The sequence below is a fragment of the Bos mutus genome, chromosome 24, assembly GCF_027580195.1.
Source record: "Bos mutus isolate GX-2022 chromosome 24, NWIPB_WYAK_1.1, whole genome shotgun sequence".
In the NCBI taxonomy this organism is placed as follows: domain Eukaryota; kingdom Metazoa; phylum Chordata; class Mammalia; order Artiodactyla; family Bovidae; genus Bos; species Bos mutus.
In genome coordinates, this window is record NC_091640.1 from 48,341,526 (window position 1) to 48,360,007 (window position 18,482).

Genomic DNA, 18,482 nt, shown 5'->3' on the forward strand with positions numbered 1-18,482 from the left:
GCACACATTCCCTGGCTACCATTCTGCTCCCTTCCCTCCCTGGACCCATGCAGCCAGGCTGTCCCTGCCCTCCTCACCTGGAGACACCACCTGCGCACCGTGACCTTGCTGCAGAGGGCAAGGAGTCAAATCCTTGCACCCACAACAAACAGGCGTTCCCCCACCCCGCCCTGAAGTTGGCTCCATCCACTTTCTCTTGGGGTTTATTTTTGATGGATGGGGAAAGAGAACGATCCAAGGAATGAGGGGCTGTGCGCCCAAGGGGCCTCCTCGCCTGGTGCTCGGCAGGCCCCAGCATGAGTGGGAGGTCCGAGAGAGGCAGAGCCACCCCACATCCAAACCCTGCTGAGCTCAGTCCTCACCAGGGGCATCAAGTTCATCAGGAAAACAGAGAGCTGAGAAGCAAGGTCAGAATTCTGGATCCCAGTTGGCAAGGACCAGAGGGAAATCGATGGATAGCACCAGCTATATCGCCTGAAACTAGTGGACTCCAGGCAGGGCCACCTGGAGAAAGTGTTGAAACTCTTATGCATACGTATTTCTTCATCTTTTAATTTCTGTTTTGGGTTATGGTTTTGTAATGCACACGATGTATTGCCAGGGTGAGTGTGTATGTGTGTGTGGGTGTGAGCGTGTGCACAGAGGTGTATCATGCACAAACTGAGGACATCCAAGGATGAGGTGGTTGGATGACATCACCAACTCAATGGACATCTACTTGGGCAAACTCTGGGAGACAGTGGAGGACAGGGAAGCCTGGCGTGCTGCAGTCTATGGGGTTGCAAAGAGTCGGACACGACTGAGCGACTGAACAACTGCTAGGACCGCTTCATCAAAGTTCCACAAAGTGCCATAGAAGTTGATTCTTTCGTAGTTCTAAAGGCTGGAAGTCCAAGGTCAAGGTGTCAGCAGTGTGAATTCCTTCAGAGGGCTGTGGGGGAGTTTCTGTGTCCTGCCTCTCCTCTAGCTTCTGGCAGTTTGGTGGCAGTCTTTGGCATATTTTGGCTGGTAGATGGCATCACCCCAATCTCTGCTTTTATCCCTACTTGGCATTCTCCCTGTATGTGTGTCTGTATCTGCAAATTTTCCCTTTGTATAAGACCAGTATAGCCTGTTACGGGCTTCCCTGGTGGCTCAGACTGTAAAGAATCTGTCTGCGATACAGAGACCTGGGTTTGATCCTTGGATCAGGAAGTTCTCCTGGAGAAGGGAATGGCTCTCCATTCCAGTATCCTTGCCTGGAGAATTCCATGGACAGAGGAGCCTGGCGGGCTATAGTCTATGGGGTCGCAAGAGTCAGATATGACTGAGCGACTAAAACACACACACACACACACACACACACACATAACCTCTTAACTAATTATATTTGCAGAGACCCTGTTTTCAAATAAGGTGACATTCTGAGGTATGCGAGAGTTAGTCTGAACTTCGGGGGATATGGCTTCCCTCATAGCTCAGTTGGTAAAGAATCCGCCTGTAATGGAGGAGACCCTGGTTTGATTCCTGGGTTGGGAAAGATCCCCTGGAGAAGGGATAGGCTACCCACTCCAGTATTATTGGGCTTCCCTTGTGGCTCAGCTGGTAAAGAATCTGCCTGCAATGCAGGAGACCTGGGTTCTATCCCTGAGTTGGGAAGATCCCCTGGAGAAGGGAAAGGCTACCCACTCCAGTATTCTGGCCTGGAGAGTATAGTCCATGGAATTGCAAAGAGTTGGACATGACGGAGCCACTTTCACTTTGGGGGGGATATAATTCAGCTCATAGCAGATGGCATAAGCAGTGAAACAAGCTGGAAAACTAGTGGCTCAGCTAAGCCGTTTGCTCTCTGGTCCACTAGCCCTGACTGTGCGTCAGCCCAGCCTCCTCCATTTCTCATCAGGAGGTTCTGCTCAGGGAGCTGTCTTGACAAATAGCAGGAGTCATTGCCAGGGTTTGCGGGGTCCAAGGCCTGCAATCGGCTAAGAGGGGAAAGTCCTACGGTGAGAGCTGCAGGGCCCTGTGTGCCAGGCACGGGGAGGAGAACCCTGGTCTCCTGCTTCTTTTCCCTGCCTCGAAGCATCATGTCACAGTGAACAAAAGAAGTAGCACTAAACAGTGGACGGACTCCTGAGCCTGACTGCCCAGGGAAGGAGGTCAAGACAGCTGGGTCCCTTTGGCGTGACTGTGAGTAAGTTGCAGGCTTCTGGGATTTTAAAGTGGCAGGCGCCTTTGAAATGACCCAGTCCCGCCCTCCTGTTTTACAGACAAGAGGATGGAAGCCAAAGGTGGGGAGGGTCCTGCTCATGTTTCGTTTAGGATCAGAATCCGCAGCTCTGTCAGTTCTCTACTGCTGTGTAACAAACATCCCCCAAACAAAACACACTTGTCTCCCACTTTGTGCTGCTCAGAGTCTCAGTTTGGCCTGGCAGGACTCTGTTTCCAGGACCTCTCCCAAGGCTGTAGAAGAGGCGTTGACCAGGACTGTGATAGACTGTGGGAGTGTCTGCTTCCTGGCTCCCTGGTGTGGTTGTTGATGAGGTTCAGTTCCTTGGGGCTATTGGGTTGAGGCCTCAGCTCTTCACTGGCTGATGGCCAGAAGCTGCCCACAGCTCCTGGCCATGTGGGCCTCTCCAGCATGGCAGCTTGCTTCATCAGAGTGTGCGTGCCAAAAAGGCAGTGATGAGTCAGCAAGATAGAAGTCAGTCTTTTCTAACCTGATCACAGAAGTGACATCTTATCATTTTACCATATTTTGTTTGCAACACAGGAGTCAGGAGTCACTGAGGCCCATCTTAAAGAGCTGCTTACCATAGCAACTATAACAGGAAACCTGAATAACACCGGTTTAAACAACGCAGAGATTTATTTTTCTTTAACGTAAAAGGAATCTAGAGGCAGGAATCCAGGACTGGTGTGGGGATTCTGTGGCTATCAGAGGCTTAGGTTCCATATTTCTGCTTTGCCATGCTGAATTGGTGGCTACTTACTAGTCTCAAAGTTGCCTCGTAGTCTAAGAGAGCTGCTGGAGCTCCAGACATTATGCCTGCATTCCATACAAGGAGGAAAAAGTGGAAAGGACAAAAGTTACATGCTGGCTCAGTCAATCCCTTTAAAGTGTTTCCCACCCATTAACTTCCTTTTACATCTCATTGGCCTCTACTTTCTGTGAGGGAGATTGGAAAATCTCCGTGAGGTCGCAGGATAGGAGGAAAAAAAAGATGTAAGGGACCTGCAACATCTAAAAGGAAACAGATGTGTGAGTTCAACAGATAGCTCACCAGAAAATCAGGCCTGGGAGAAGGGTCTTGAGGGGCGGATAGGAGTTGTCTGGGCAGGAATGGATCAAGGATGCAGCCTGTGTGCTGGCATGCAGATCCATCCCCCTGAGCTAAAGGAGGGCCTTGCTGGGTTCTCTTTGCTTGAGCCTGAGAACTTGGGCTGATTCTGATGAGGAGACCCAATGGCCAAAGCAATAGACCTATACCTACAGCCGGGCCCATGATGGGGCCTCTGGCACCTTCTATTCCATTGCTTCCTCATCCTTCCCAGCCCATGCTTTGGCTCCTAGACCCTGCAGCTGAATTCCTTAGACCTCCAGTGGGCATCACCAAGCTTGAGTGTCTTAAGTGTCGGGCAAATAGCGTGGGGGACAGGGAAACCCCAGCTGAGGTTACTGGGGGGATTGGGGGAGATTCTGGGGTCTTTACCAAGTTTCTAGGTTTTTCCTGCTTGGCAATCAGAGGTATCCCTCATATTTGGCTTGTCTTGGAAATGGCAACCCGCTCCAGTATTCTTGCTGGAAAATCCCATGGATGGAGGAGCCTGGTAGGCTATAGTCCATGGGGTCACAACGAGTCGGACACAACTGAGCAACTTCACTTTCTTTCATAAGTCCCAAGAGACGAAATGGAAACCATACAGTTTAATCTGTGAAATTCTGCTCATTAACGTTTAAGAAGGTTTCAGAGGCCTCGGTGTGAAGGAAGTTAGATGTGTGATGTGATTAGCAATGCAGGAAGGTGTGGCGGGCGCCTCTCCCATCTTAGGCTGCTTAGAAAGGCTGGAGCCTTCCTGGTCTCTAGACTGTACCTGGAAGTAAAGAGCCTGCGGGGCAGCAGGGGAGTTGGGTAGAAGCCTATGGCATGTGCCATCTCAGGGCATTTAAAATCAGAGCTTGAGAACATATTTCCCTTTGGTATTTTGCCAGCAGGAGACTCCACTGCCGGGAAGTTTTTTGTAATGATGGCACAGCACTGCTGTGTGGGCATGCGGGCTCCTGAACGTCCCATTGAGGTAAAAAAAAAATAAAAAAATAAAAAACAACAGAGGAGCGCTATAGCAACACCCAGAGCAGGAACGAGGAAGGTGGCACCGGTAATGACAGCACTGGCATTTACTGACTGTATCGACGCGTTCAGCATGAGTTACAAGGGCTTTATGGGGGTTATTTCTTGGTCCTCACCTCCCACCCCCAGCCTTCTTCCCAGGGACGGGCTGTGCTGGGGTGGGGGGCAACCCCAGCGTTGCTCCCATTTCCCACCTCTGGGCTCCGCAAGAGGTCAGCAGGTTTCTAGATTAAGCGGTGACGCACAGGGTGACAGGTGGAAACCATGCCATCCACTCAGCAGGGGCCCTCGCGCATTGCCAGCGTAGAAAATGACCTCTGTGCCAGACAGCTCATGGACGTGGGAAGGCCTTGCACACGAGGCGGTGTCCCTGCAGGAGGGCTGTGAGCAGAAGGCTCTGCTGGCCTGGCGTTCCGTGTGGCAGGTGCCTCCTAGCCGGGGTTACCCTCCGAGTGACCAGCTGCCCTGGGCTGGGACAGCCGAGGTTCCTCCCAGCCAGCGTTCTAACCCAGTGATCAACAGGCCAGAGGGACCCCACAGCCAACTTTTTTTTTTCTCTTAAACCAAAGTTTGTTGTTTCTTGCTTATAAAAATGCCCAAATCTTATTTTGTTATTTACTTACACACACACACACACACACACACACACATATATTTGTGGGGTCTTCCCTGGTGACTCAGATGGTAAAGAATCTGCCTGTAGTGCAGGAGACCCGGATTCAATCTCTGGGTTGGGAAGATCCCTTGGAGAAGGGAATGGCTATGCACTCCAGTATTCTTGTCTGGATAATCCCCATGGACAGAGGAACCTGGCGGGCTATAGTCCATGGGGTCACAAAGAGTTGGAAGTGACTGAGTGACCAACAAATTCACTTTACTTTCATATATATATATTATATATATATATATATGTATATATATATGGTTACACTGCATGGCTTATGGGATCTTAGTTCCCTGACCAGGGATTGAACCCAGGCCCTCAGTAGTGGAGACAGTGATGTGCCCTGGCCCTGGAGGGGATCAGGGCCTCACGGGACAGCACACAGGCTTGCTGGTGCCTTGGTGACGCAGTCCCTGTGCCCTCCCCCACCAGCAGACCTCCCATCCTCCTCCAAGGTCACTCAAGGAAGGTGATCTCTGACCTTCTTTCCCAGACAAATTATTTTGGTTTGGTTTGGTTTGTTTTAATTGAGGAATAATTGACATAGAGCGTTATATTATTAATAGTTTCAAGTGTACAGCGTAATGATTCAATAATTGTATATACTATTAAGTGGTCACCCAGACAAGTTATTACTGCTATTTTAAAAAAATTTATTTACTTATTTGGCCGCACCGGGTCTCAGTTGCAGCACACAGGATCTTCTTAGCTGGGGCGTGCTATTTCTGTGTATATGTGGAATCTAATTCCCCGGCCAGGGATTGAACCCGGGCCCCCTGCATTGGAAGCACAGAGTCCTAGCGACTAGACCACCAGGGAACAAATGATTAATTGTTTGTTAAGAATATTTGTTATTATTCACCAGGCAAATTATTAAGCGGCAGTGTTTATGGAGCGTCTAATGCATGTTTGAGATAAGCACACCAAGTATATGCATCATGTATTGATGGCCTACTGTTTGACTGAAACTGTGCTCAGTTTACATATTTTTACATAATCCTCTCAACTGACCCGTCAAGCTGGGGTTTATCCCTTGGGGAGACTGAGTCACCGAGGATTCAGGACCTCTTTGGGGGTCGTGCGGTGTGTCTGTCTACCCAGTAGCCCTGGGCGGACTCCCGAGTGTCCCTTTGTACTCATGTCTTTGAGGCTCCTGAGTGGGAATTCCAACCATGCCCCATCTTCTGCCTGCCACCCCGGGGGATCCTCAGGGCAGAGGCCACGTCTCACCTGGTACCCAGCGTCTAGCAGGGCGCCTGGCATGCGCTGAGGAAGTGGCAGGTGTTTGTGGTGCGTTGAGTCAAGGGCAGAGCCAGAATAAAGGGCAGGGGGTGAGCGGAAGGGCTATTCCTTTGGAGCTCTGACAGCTCAGCGTCCCCAGCTGTGTTCCTGGCTTGCACTACAAATAGACTGGAATGTTGGTTGCTTTTTTCTCTGTTGACAGTGCTGGATGCTAGATAAATTCTTGGCTACCTTTTGCACCATAGCTAGTTCTTTCTTTTTTCCCCAGTCTTCCAGCCCTGAGTGGCCTCCTGTTACATCAGTCCCAGTGCAGCTCGCCTCTCATTAATTCCATCTTGCACTGGTGTCCCTGGTGAGACCGTGACCCTTGCTGAAATCTGAGCTGTGCTCTCCTTGCTCGCCACCATGCAGACTGGCTGTTAACACAGGCCACTATCCTCATCCACGTTGGGCAGGCCTGTTTCTGGTTCGGTTTTCAGGCTTCTGTCTTCTACTCATGGAAGTGTATCTGAGTTCCGATTAACTGGATCTGTCCTCACCTTGAAGACTTTAGGCTCTTTCTTTTATCCAGCTACAGGAAAAGAAAAAGAACTTTTTTGTTGAAGCAAAGAGGACTTGACTGTGTTAATCTGTGTTCATGTCAAGGGGCCAGCTCTGCAACCCCAGGCTCACAAAATAAAAACGTGTTTTTCCCCATCTTGATCCAGTGTCCTGTAAAGACAGATATGCTGTCAGGATGCAAACAGCATGTTTAGATACTGAGAGTCAATTTAGCAGTTTCCTGAACTCCCGATATTCTATCTGCATGCAACAGACACGGGGATTTCTAACATCAGGCTCAGCAAGGGTGTTTCCAGACTCTTCACAGGCAATCTGATGGGGAGGCTGTCTCCCCTGGACCCCCACCCACAGGGAGAGCATGTAACTCAAAGAAAACACCTGGCCAGCCTCATTCATAAACATGGCACAATATTGTTGGGTGGCAGCCTGGGGATCCCCTGTGGGGAGTGGAAGTGCAGTCTCCTGACAGCTATAAACTAATGGTCCTTCTTTGCCTACATACATGTTTAAAGTGGTCCCTTAGATGGCTTTGGAATGAGCCCATCTTCATGGGCTTGTAGGACTGAGACTATTTGTACTGATACGTTCATCTTATTGTTGTATATGCTCTAAAAGCCTGAGTTTTTTGTTTTTTTTTTTTTAAGCAAGAAAACATAAGAGAAGCTTAGAGATAGCAGTCTCCTGGAGGTAGCCTGAGGGAGTAGAAAGGAAACAACATTGGCACAAATCTCAGCTAATAGGGGTTTTAGTCATGACTGCATGGTTTGGGATGTGTCACGTCACAGCTCTGTGCCTGCATTTCCTGATCTGTAATATGAGGGATTGGCTTGCCCTCTTCATTGCTTCTGGGAGCCATGCTTTCCCCCCACCTGTTAGTATCTCTGGAACAAGGGTGCATCTCATTACCACTGGCTATTAGCCACATGGCAGAGCCGCTGTGTCACATGGCGTAGCTGTCCTTTCCTGAGCAGCTGTGAATGTGGTCCTGCCGATCAGACTGTCTGACCTCAGTTGAATTAGGTGTGTTGTTGGTCATCCACCTGTTATGTGAATTGTCACTCAAAATGTCTTCCAAAAGATCTCACTGTAATTTATTATTGATACCAAATGTTATTGTGTCCACAGAGGGACATGGAAGCAGTAGTGGGGCCTTGATTTGATATTAGAAAAGCAAGTATGTGTTGGAGGAAAGGCTGCGATTTCATACTTTCTTTTAAAGCAACAGGAATTGTCAGTCTCCTGCATGCCACCAAAGGCAGGAGAAATTCTCCAATCCCTCAGAAGAGATGAAACCTCCTCAGAGCTCATGTGACCAATTTGTTTGCACTCAGGACTGTCACTAAGGCATTATGTCATAGTTTAATTGGCAGCGGTTTTTCTTTTCTTTGTGTCTTGTAAAATAACGGTGGGTCTTGGAATTTGCCTTCCAAGTTTTCTCCTGTTTTTATATCTAGTAGTTTTATTTGCATTTTTTGGTCATTTGGAACAAATGACCAAAGAATAACATTCCTCCCATGTGTTAATGATGCTCCTCTGGGCCTGTTTAGAGCATCTCTGTCTTTGGTTGCAAAGAGTATTATCAGTCTGATTTCGGTATTGACCGTCTGGTGATGTCCATGTGTAGAGTTGTTTCCTGTGCTGCTGGAAATGGGTGTTTGCTATGATCAGTGTGTTCTCTTGACAAAACTCTGTTAGCCTTTGCCCTGCTTCATTTTGTCCTCCAAGGCCAAACTTGCCTATTACTCCAGGTATCTCTTGACTTCCTACGTTTGCATTCCAATTCCCCATGATGAAAAGGACATCTATTTTTGATGTTAGTTTTAGGTCTTCTAGATTTTCATAGAGCTTGACAGAGGAGCCTGGCAGGCTATAGTCCTTAGGGTCGCAAAAGTCAGACACAACTGAAGCAACTTAGCACGCATTATGTGTATACAGACACACACCAGAATTGTTGGATCATATATTAACTATATGTGTAATCTTTTGAGGAGCTACCAGACTGTTGTCCAAAGCAGTTACATCCTTTTTCATTCCCATCATCAGTGTACGAGCCTTCTAATTTCTCCACATCCTCATCGCTCACACTTGATTCAATGTACAAAGACCATTCTGCATCTCAGCTCCCAGGATTCTGGAGTGACATCCAATGACTTGGAGACAACAGAGGCCCCTTTTGGCTTTGTATATCCTCCTCTCCCCTTCTCAGCAGAGCTTGCAGAGGGCTGTGGGGAATCTCTCAGTTAATTATCTGCCAGTTAGCCATTCAGTCTGCTCCCTGAGGCTGTAACTGGCTCCAGACTGCTCCTGCTGGGCACCCCTAAAGAGGCTATCTGCTGCTCCCACTCTAGCGAGGGGAACTAACCACAGGGATAATGGGAGATAGAGCCCAGTGACTGTGATAGCCTAATAAGAGCAGCCATCAAGATCTGCCACGAGGCGAGTTCTCTCTCCCCACTGAAAGGCATCTGGCTGCCTCTGGGAGTCCTTCCTGCCACTGCCTTAAATTAGCCCCCGGGGAGAGCTCCTAGGTCACAGAAGTCCGGGATCAGCCAGTCCATAGTCCTCCCACCCAAGTTCTGTGAACTCCTACCCTGCCCTGAAAGTACAATGATGGGAGAGACCAAATGATACTCTAGAAGGTCCACAAGACCGCATACTCCCATGGGTGCCCAATGGGAGTGATCTGGACTCATGTTTTCTGGCTGCCTGTTTTCCTAAACACATGGCCTTAGCCTGTCCCAGAGAGAAACACTTGGGAAAAACCAGCCCCAGGAGAAGTCTCATACCTGAGCCTGCAATGTGGCCATGGCCAGTAGCTCTCATCTCTGGCTTGGCCGTCATTGCCGAGAACTTGGTAACTGGGTTCTGTGCTCTACAAGGTAACAGCCGTAGCCAGCAGAGGCCTGTGGTCTGCAGAACTTGGCTTTCCCATCCCTTCTGTCCTGGAGAAGGCTCTGTAGCACATAGGGCTTTCATCCCTTCCAGCCAGTCCCTTTCCCCTTCATCCTTCAGTTTCTACCCCATCACAACACAAACTGGTGGGAACGGTCGGTGATTTATTGGCTCATGCCACAAGGTGGTGGGACCCTGAGCTGCTGCTCCTGGGGAAACCCCCAGGGCTAGAGTCAGGATGACTGGGTTGTGGTCCTTCCTGTTGGGAAGCCATGTGCACATTGTTCCAGGGTCCCCGTGTGTAAGAGCGAAGTGGCGACGCACACCTGTCTCCCTCGTACGTGCGGTGACAGAGACGTCTGCCAGGGTGGTGCTGGACTGCGCAGACCCAAGGGCAGGAGGCCCAGGGCCCCAGCCCAAGCTCGGCAGATAATTTAAGATCTGATTCAGTCATTCATATCCGATGGCAGCTTACTCTGCTATCCTGTGAAAGGCACAAATCCTTAACCCGGAGCAGCTCCAGGGCCCGCTTCAGGAGTGACCATGGGGCCCAGCAGCTCATGGGCGATGTTGGGCCAGGATTGGCTTGTTGAGTGGGTGGGGCTCTGGGCTCCTCACTTCTATTTCTTCAGCATACTGTATCTTGGAGCCATTTGGGCTCAACACCTGACTCAGCTCACCTCCTAACAGATGACCTTGGGCAACTCCTCTCTGCCTCGGTTTCCTGATTTGTACAATGGGACCAAAAATGTGCCTACATTATAGGAGTGTCTTGAGGATTAACGTAAAATATATGACAAGCATTTAACACAGAGTTTGGCACATAGTAAATGCTCAGTAAATACTAGTTGTTTTCTTTTGTGTGTCAAGGGAACCGTGTATAGTTTAATTTGAAAAGTAAGTATGATATTAGAGGGAAATAGTTTGGAATCTATGGGGCGTACAGTCTGTGGGGAATATGATATTAATGGCTTGCTTTCCTCCTTCAGTGAAGGTCAAGTGCAGCTGGCCCTGAGTAGGAGCACCCCTCTTGGGGTCCTCCACCAAAGACGGGCAACACGGGTGTGCTGGCTCAGGGCCTGGAATCAGGGGGTCTGGGCTTCCATTTTCTGTGGTTTTTACACTCCTGGGCTCGTGCTGTTCAGTTCTGCCCGCAGTTCCTGGCGGATGCAGGGAGAATAATAAGCGCCCAGGCACTGAGTCAAGTTTTAGATTCCTGTGGTTGCTGTCCAGTGGGCTTCCAGTATCGTGTGTGATACATGCAGGCTAGTCAGCCAAAGAGGGGTCTTCCCCCAGCCTGCCGTGCTAGCTAATTTCACTGCTAACATGCGCCCCCCCATCTCTGCCCACTGGCAGCCAGCTGCTACCTGCCTGCTGATTACCAAAGGGACAGAACCTCAGTTACTTGTCATCCATTTTCTGATTGCTGAGAATTCATCATCAAGGTGTTGTTGTTTAACCCTGTGTTTACTTCTTTGTGGTTGTGCTGGGTCTTCGTTGCTGTGAGGGCTTTTCTCTAGTTGTGAGTGGGGGCTGCTCTCCAGTTGCGATGCAAGGGCTTCTCATTGCTTTGGCTTGTGGATCACGGGCTCCAGGGGGCACGGGCTTCCGTAGTTGCAGCTCCCTGGCTCTAGAGCACAGGCTCAGTAGTTGTGATGCACGGGCTTAGTTGCTCCGAGGCATGTGGGATATTCCGAGACCAGGGATCGAACCCATGTCTCTTGCATTGGCAGGCGGATTTTTTTTTTTTAACCACTGAACCACCAGGGAAGCCCCAAATTGTTGTTGTCTAGTAATTCAGTCATGCCCGACTCTTTGCAACCCCGTGGACTGCAGCACACCAGGCTTCCCTGTCTCTGCCAGAGTTTGATCACACTCATGTCCATTGAGTCAGTGATGCCATCCAACCATCTGTCGCCCCTTCTCCTCCTGCCTTTAATCTTTCCCAGCATCAGGGTCTTTTCCAGTGAGTCAGCTCTTCACATCAGGTGGCCAAAGTATGGGAGCTTCAGCTTCAGCATGGTTCCTTCCAATGCATATTCAGGGCTGATTTCCTTTAGGATTGACTGGTTTAATCTCCTTGCTGTCCAAGGGACTCTCAAGAGTTTTTTCCAGCGCCTTAGTTCAAAGGCATCAATTCTTCAGCACTCAGCCTTCTATATGCTCCAGTTCATATCAAATCAGATCAGATCAGATCAGATCAGTCGCTCAGTCATGTCCAACTCTTTGTGACCCCATGAATTGCAGCACGCCAGGCCTCCCTGTCCATCACCAACTCCCGGAGTTCACCCAGACTCATGTCCATGGAGTCAAGTGATGCCATCCAGCCATCTCATCCTCTGTCGTCCCCTTCTCCTCCTGCCCCCAATCCCTCCCAGCATCAGAGTCTTTTCCAGTGAGTCAACTCTTCACATGAGGTGGCCAAAGTACTGGAGTTTCAGCTTTAGCATCATTCCTTCCAAAGAAATCCCAGGGCTGGTCTCCTTCAGAATGGACTGGTTGGATCTCCTTGCAGTCCAAGGGACTCTCAAGAGTCTTCTCCAACACCACAGTTCAAAAGCATCAATTCTTTGGCGCTCAGCCTTCTTCACAGTCCAACTCTCACATCCATACATGACCACAGGAAAAACCATAGCCTTGACTAGACGGACCTTTGTTGTCAAAGTAATATCTCTGCTTTTGAATATGCTATCTAGGTTGGTCATAACTTTCCTTCCAAGTAGTAAGCGTCTTTTAATTTCATATCAAATACTCAGTGATTAACTGAATGTCTGCAGTGGGCTCAGGTCTGGCTCCCAGGTCACAGGGAAAGGAGCAGGCATGTCCTCGGCCTCCAAGAGCTTGTAGTTCAGCCGAGGAAGGAGGCAGCCCCTGAGACCGCGTTAGGGCTGAGCTGGAGTGCGGTGGGGGCTTTACAGGGAACAGTGGGACAACCCTGTCCATTTACCTGGACCCCCTCAAGACACCCAGGAGGTGCACCTCTTTCCCTGAACAGACTTTGGGGGTACACTGCCTTCTGTGGTTGACAGTTTTCTGTTTCCAGTGCAGCTCAATCATTGCAGAGTGACACAGTCTTCCTGTAATAACTCTGTGGCTTGTCTTCAACCAGGTTAGGGTGGCGTCCTGCTGATCTGGAAACCTTCTTTTCTCCCCCTTGGCAGTGACTCTGCATGTTTCTATTTTGGACTGTTGTGTATTGATTTCCCATTGTAGCTCCCAGGGGACAATCCTTGTTCTTGATTGCCAGGTTCTTAGGGACACTTCTCATTACTTTCTTGCAGGAGGGTCTCAAACTTGGATGTTAGCGAGGACCAGGCAGGTAACGTGTGAGTGAGTGGAGCCTCATGAGAGTGATAGCTGTGGGCCGTGGGGAGACTTTAGGGAGCGTTGGGGTCAGTGGAGAACTGGCCATTGCCTGCCCTATCTGAAGAACTCAGCCTCGCTTTGGTCATGCTTCCAGCGTGGGGAGGTGGGCCAGTATTGGTGGATCTCCCGGTCTTTGAAGAAAATCAGAAATGGGGATTTTACCGTGACATCTTCTGGTTTGTAAAATTGGCTTGAATATTTTAAAAATACTGGACAGACGAAATGGCATGACCCGAATGAGCCTTTGCGGCCTCTGCTTTGTGGTTACGTGCCTGTGTGGGAAGAGTTGGTCATCCAAGGTGGCGGGGACAGAGGCTGAAAGGCCCAGTGGGCAGCTGCTGTGGGTGTTCAGGGGGACTCTGTGGGCTGGGGTGGTCAGGGTGGCATCAGGAGGTGGGCTTGACTGAGCGGCCTGTAGGGTGAGGAGGGCAGAGGGAAGGGATGCTGGTCTCGGAGGGAGCCAGCTGTCCTCCTCAGTGGTGAGACTGGCCCAGGGGTCACAGCCCCCTGCCCTCCCACCCCCAGGGACAGGCTGTGTGGAGCCTGCTCCAGCTCCTGAAACCCCCCACCAGCCTCTCAGCCAGGCTTGTCACTGCTCCAGCTGGGCTGGCTTGCGAAGCCCTGGCCAAGAGGGAGCAGGATGGTGGGGACCCTGGATGCCCCGAGCGAGGCAGTGGAGAGGGTGTTACCAGGGAGCAGAATGCTGGGGACCCTGAATGCCCGGAACGAGGCAGTGGAGAGGGTGTCGCCTGAGATTGGCACTGGGCCACGAGGCCCGGAGGAGCTCTGAGGCCTTCACCTGGGCTGCTCTCCCAGGTGTGGCGCCGAGCTCAGAGCAGGGCACCATGGGGCTCCCGCCCGGGTGTGCTCCAAGTTTCCACTCTTTGTCCGTCAACTCGGAAGCTTTTGAAGGCTGGGGGTGGGACCCACACTCTCAACTTCTCATGAGTTCCTTCTCACTTCATCCTCCCAACACTTTACCGAGATGGTACATTTATCACCAGTCAACTTTAAAGATGCGGAAACAGGCTACCCAAGGTTACAGAGCTTGGTTTAGCCAGCGTTGGAACCCGGAACTGTGATGTTCCTCTGTCTTAGGGGGAGGGGGCAGGGAAGAAGGTACCTGACTCCCGCCAGGTGTGGGGCTTGGCTGACCAGTGACCCTGGGGCCTGTGACTTCCGTGCTTCCTCAAACCTGTGGGGCACAGCATACAGCATACAGGTGCTCATTACCTGTGGAGGTGAGTTGCCTTAAGAAAGGTCTAGAATGTGGTGGGAAGAGGTTGCAGTCTTGGTTCTGGGACCAGGTGACTCTGGCAGCTGTAGGGATGGGGGATGGGACAGGTTCCCCCCGCCCCTCCCCACCCCCAAGCATCCTTGGCTGCACCGTTCTAAGAGCTGGGAAGGGGGCTGGAGGGGAGCCTGGGCCCAGCAGCAGTGGGCAAAGGAGCTGGGGAACCCCACTCTTGGGGAAGGAGTGCCCCAGGCTGGACATGAGAGGTCTGGGGAGCCGTAGGCCAGTCTGCCGTCCTGGGCTTGGGATGGTGAGAAATACAGGAAGAAGCAGGGCCTCCAAGGACCGTGAAGTCTTGTCAGGACAAGATAAAACCCCATAAAAAATTCAAGAGCAGGATAAGAGTTGGGTAACAGCACAGGGGAGGATGAGAAGGTGTCCGGAGGCAGCCTGTGCTTGGCCGAGGGAACAGGTGTGGAGTCAGTGCCTGGAGCCCCGTGGAGGCTCCTGTTGGCCCCGGAGGCTGGAGGGGAGGGCAGACCTGGACAGCAGGGCCGTCCAGGGACAGAGCAGGGGCTGCGCATCCCGAGTCCATCCTGGATGCCCTCCTCCTAGTTGGTCTGGGCTCCTCTGCTGGTATGGAGGCCTCCGCAGGGTTGGAGAGTGTCTATTTTTCCTCCAGTGTGCATTCTCAGTCGCTCAGTCATGTCCGACTCTTTGCGACCCCATGGACTATAGCCCGCCAGGCTTCTCTGCCTATGGGATTTTCCAGGCAAGAATACTGGAGTGGGTTGCCATGCCCTCCTCTAGGGGATCTTCTCAACCCAGGGATTGAACCTGAATCTCTTGCGTCTCCTGCATTGGCAAGCGGATTCTTTACCACTGCACCACCTGGGAAGCCCCTTTTTCCTCCAGAGGAAATCCCAGTTGAGAGACTGGAATGTGATGGGGTGTCCTGTGCATGGACCGCGATGGGTGCATCTGTTCTATCTCCCCCCGACTCCCTTCTCAGATGCCTCTCCTGGTGCTGCTGTGGTGAGCATGCTGGGGAGAGAAGGGTTCGCAGCATCCCTCCTGCCTTCCAGGCTCGTGGTGATGTGTACCCCAACTGGCAAAACCAGTCCAGCTTCTCAGTTATCCGGAGGCTGCTCTGGGGAGAGAGCAGTGAGGCCCAGGTCCTGTGGTCTCTCCATGGAAGCTCTGAAAGATCCACAGAGCTTGGCTCAGGGCCCTGTGTGGAGTGAGGGTGTGAAAATGGTGCAATGACTTGGGCATCGTCTGTTATTTAGGAGTAACTGGCTGATGTTAATGACTGTGACCCAGAACTGCTCTTGGGGTCCAAAGACGTTGGCAGTCACAGGGGGAAGGGAGAGGTGACTCAGCTCAGGAGGGGGTTTCTGGGGATGGGAGACTCTCAGGGGCTTGGGGACCTGCATTACAGGCCAGGCTCTATCCCTTAGGCATCTGAATGGCTCCAAGCAGGTCCTCCCCTTCTCTGGGCTCCAGTGTCCTCATCTACACGATAAAGGACAGCAGGAGCATCCAGAGATAGAGCAGCGGCTGGACCGCTGAATTCTCCTAAGATCTGTTGAGGTCACATGGCTTAGATTTCAGGAGCCCCTCCAACTTGGTGACAGCAGATGAGTATGTCTGGCCCTGTTGGACTCTAAGCGAGTGCTGTTATGTGTTCCTGATGCTGAGATCCCAGGGTGGAAGTAGGCGGTCCTAGGGCCCACAGATAAACACTCATTCAGCCTATTGAGGTCCTGCCTGACCCTAAGTCAGCCATGAGAGAAACTGCCCCTTACCCTGGGAGCTGGCCAGCTGGCCAGAGAGTCAGGATGGAGAATCTACCCATCTTCCAGCCAGGATGGAATAGCTGAAGAGTGGATAGAAAGGATGTGACAGGTTTTTCTAGATCTTGGCTATGCAAAGCATGGTCCTCTGACCAGCAGCAACATCACCAGCTGGGAGCTGGTGAGACATGCAGCCTCTCGGGCCCCACCTGGGGTCCACTGAATCCAAATCTGCATTTTAACAAAATTGCCTGTGATCACTGCATACGTGCAAGTTTGGGAAGCGCTGCTCTGGGCCACTTTTCATAAACTCTTTTGACCACGCATCACAGAAATAAAAATATATTTCCGTGATATATTTAGATGAGACAAAATTTCCATGAAACAATAGTTCCACTTTTAATGTGTGTTACTCACTGGAATTTTCAACTGCATTCTACCATTTTAATGCTGAGATCATGATTTTGTCTTGTGTGTGCTCAGTCATGACTGACTCTTTGTGATCCCATGGACTGTAGCCCACCAGGCTCCTCTGTCCATGGGATTGTCCAGGCAAGAATACTGGAGTGGGTTGCCATGCCCTCCTCCAGGGGATCTTCCCCAGCCAGGGATCGAACCTGTGTCTCCTGGATTTTTTTCAGTTTATTTTGCAGTCCACAAAAGCCACGGAGACCTGCAGTTAGAAAAACACCGCCCTAGCTAAGACCTGTCTGATGTTTGAGTGACAGAGGGTTACACTGGTATCATGTGGGGGACACCGGGTGTCCTCACTTCTGCGACGGTAAGCGATGCTGATATCTGAGGTAGCCTCCAGCTCCTCCTGGTGTTTCTGAACTTCTCCACTTCCGGTGGTTGAGGGTCTGAGGCTCCTGTGCACAGAGGCCTCTCCCGAAGCCCCCTGCTTTTCTGTGGTGAACACTAGCAGGCCCAGAGTCCCGGGCCAGCACTGGCACCAGTGGCTAAGCATGAGGGCTGCAGCTTGAGGGGAAGGGAAGGCATTCTTCCTGAGTCCTGTCTGTGCAGGAGGTGGGACTTGGGCTGGACTTGGAGGGGTGGCTTGGCAGCAGGACATGGTGAAGGGGGTGCCCGTGGTTTCCTCGGGGAGGGCTCTGGGCGCCCTCCTCCCCTGGCAGCTGGCCTCTCTCCTCCCACACTCCCAGCGGGGCGGCCTGGCCTGGCCCTGCTCTGGGGGCTACAGGCTCTGTGTGTAGGTGCCAGTTGTCAGCTTTGTGTGAAGGCAGGAAGGGAGAAGGGCAGGCCTTGGTGTGGAGCGGGGTCACCAGGAGCACCCGCTGGAGGGGGTCCGGATGGGGGACTGAGGCCCAGCAGCTTGGGAAAGGGGTGGTGGAGAAGCAGTGGGTGGATGCGATTCATTCAACAGTGGGGGAGTGGTGCTGACTGGCTGGGCCCTGCCGCCCACCACAGCTCAGAGGGGCCTGTTATCCGTCTGCAGAGTTGCTGTCCTGCTGGGTTTGCGGGGACTGACCTGTGAGTCCCCCCGGGGTCACTAGCCCACTCCCTGTAGCGGGGCCTGTGGACCAGGAGGCCAGACCCTTTGTGGAGCCGAAAGCCGGGAAATGAGCCCTGGGCTTCCTCTCTGAGAAAGTCCTGGCCGAGCTGTGTGCTGAAGGCCTGAGGCGAAAGGGTCCGCTGGAGGGTGAGGGGCACAGGGCTGCCCTTTCCAGGGCCCGGAATTGTTGGGTGCCCCCTGAGAAGAGCTGGCAGGCCGCTAAGCAGAGGCTGTCATCTGGTTGGCAGGTCACTGAACTGGTCCTGGGGTTGGGGAGGAGGTAATTCCTTTAATGCCTGGCTGTTCTTAAAGGGATTGGCTACATTTACAGCTGCTAATGCCATTTGTCACAGGGCCGATGCGAAAGGATGCTGAGAAGGCTGGGATGGTTCCAGCTTTTCCTCTCTGGGCCCTGCCTTCTCCTGTAGAGGCGTCCTTGATGTAGCTCTGTGAGCCCCTGCGAAGGTTGAGAGGCAGGCAGGCCCCGAGGGTGGGGGGAGCGAGATTCCTGACCTCAGCCTGAGCCCGCGGTGTCAGCAGAAGTGCCTTTGCTGACGCTGGTTTCCCAAGGAACCACAGTGCCCCATGGCCTCAGCCCCTCTGTGCCCCTCCTGCAGCTGTGCCCACCCGGGCCCCGCCTCCTGCCTGCAGGCTCTGGGGCTGCCTGCCCTTTACAGCAAAGTGCGGCCTCAGCACTTTCCCCACGCCTGCTGCCTGCCTTTTTGTTCCTGGGCATCCATCACCTGGCAGGGGCTGGGGGGCACGGCGGCGCGAGGAGGGGAGCCCCAAAGGCAGAAGGGCATGTTCCTGAGATCTGGCTGCAGCCCCACAGGCCATATCTTGGATGGCTGCAGCTACAAGAGGTGTTTCTTCTCCTCGTCCAGCCTCT

General features: G+C 52.0%; 1 protein-coding gene and 1 non-coding gene across 5 annotated transcripts in view; one reads left to right on the forward strand and one right to left on the reverse strand.

The window, feature by feature from the left end:
• CTIF (cap binding complex dependent translation initiation factor) overlaps nucleotides 1-18,482 on the forward strand; it is a 323,017-nt gene that overhangs the window by 51,403 nt on the left and 253,132 nt on the right. The gene's annotated exons all lie outside the window — the stretch shown is intronic.
• TRNAG-UCC (transfer RNA glycine (anticodon UCC)) lies at nucleotides 5,739-5,811 on the reverse strand. The gene has a single exon. It is a non-coding gene; the product is annotated as a tRNA-Gly (tRNA).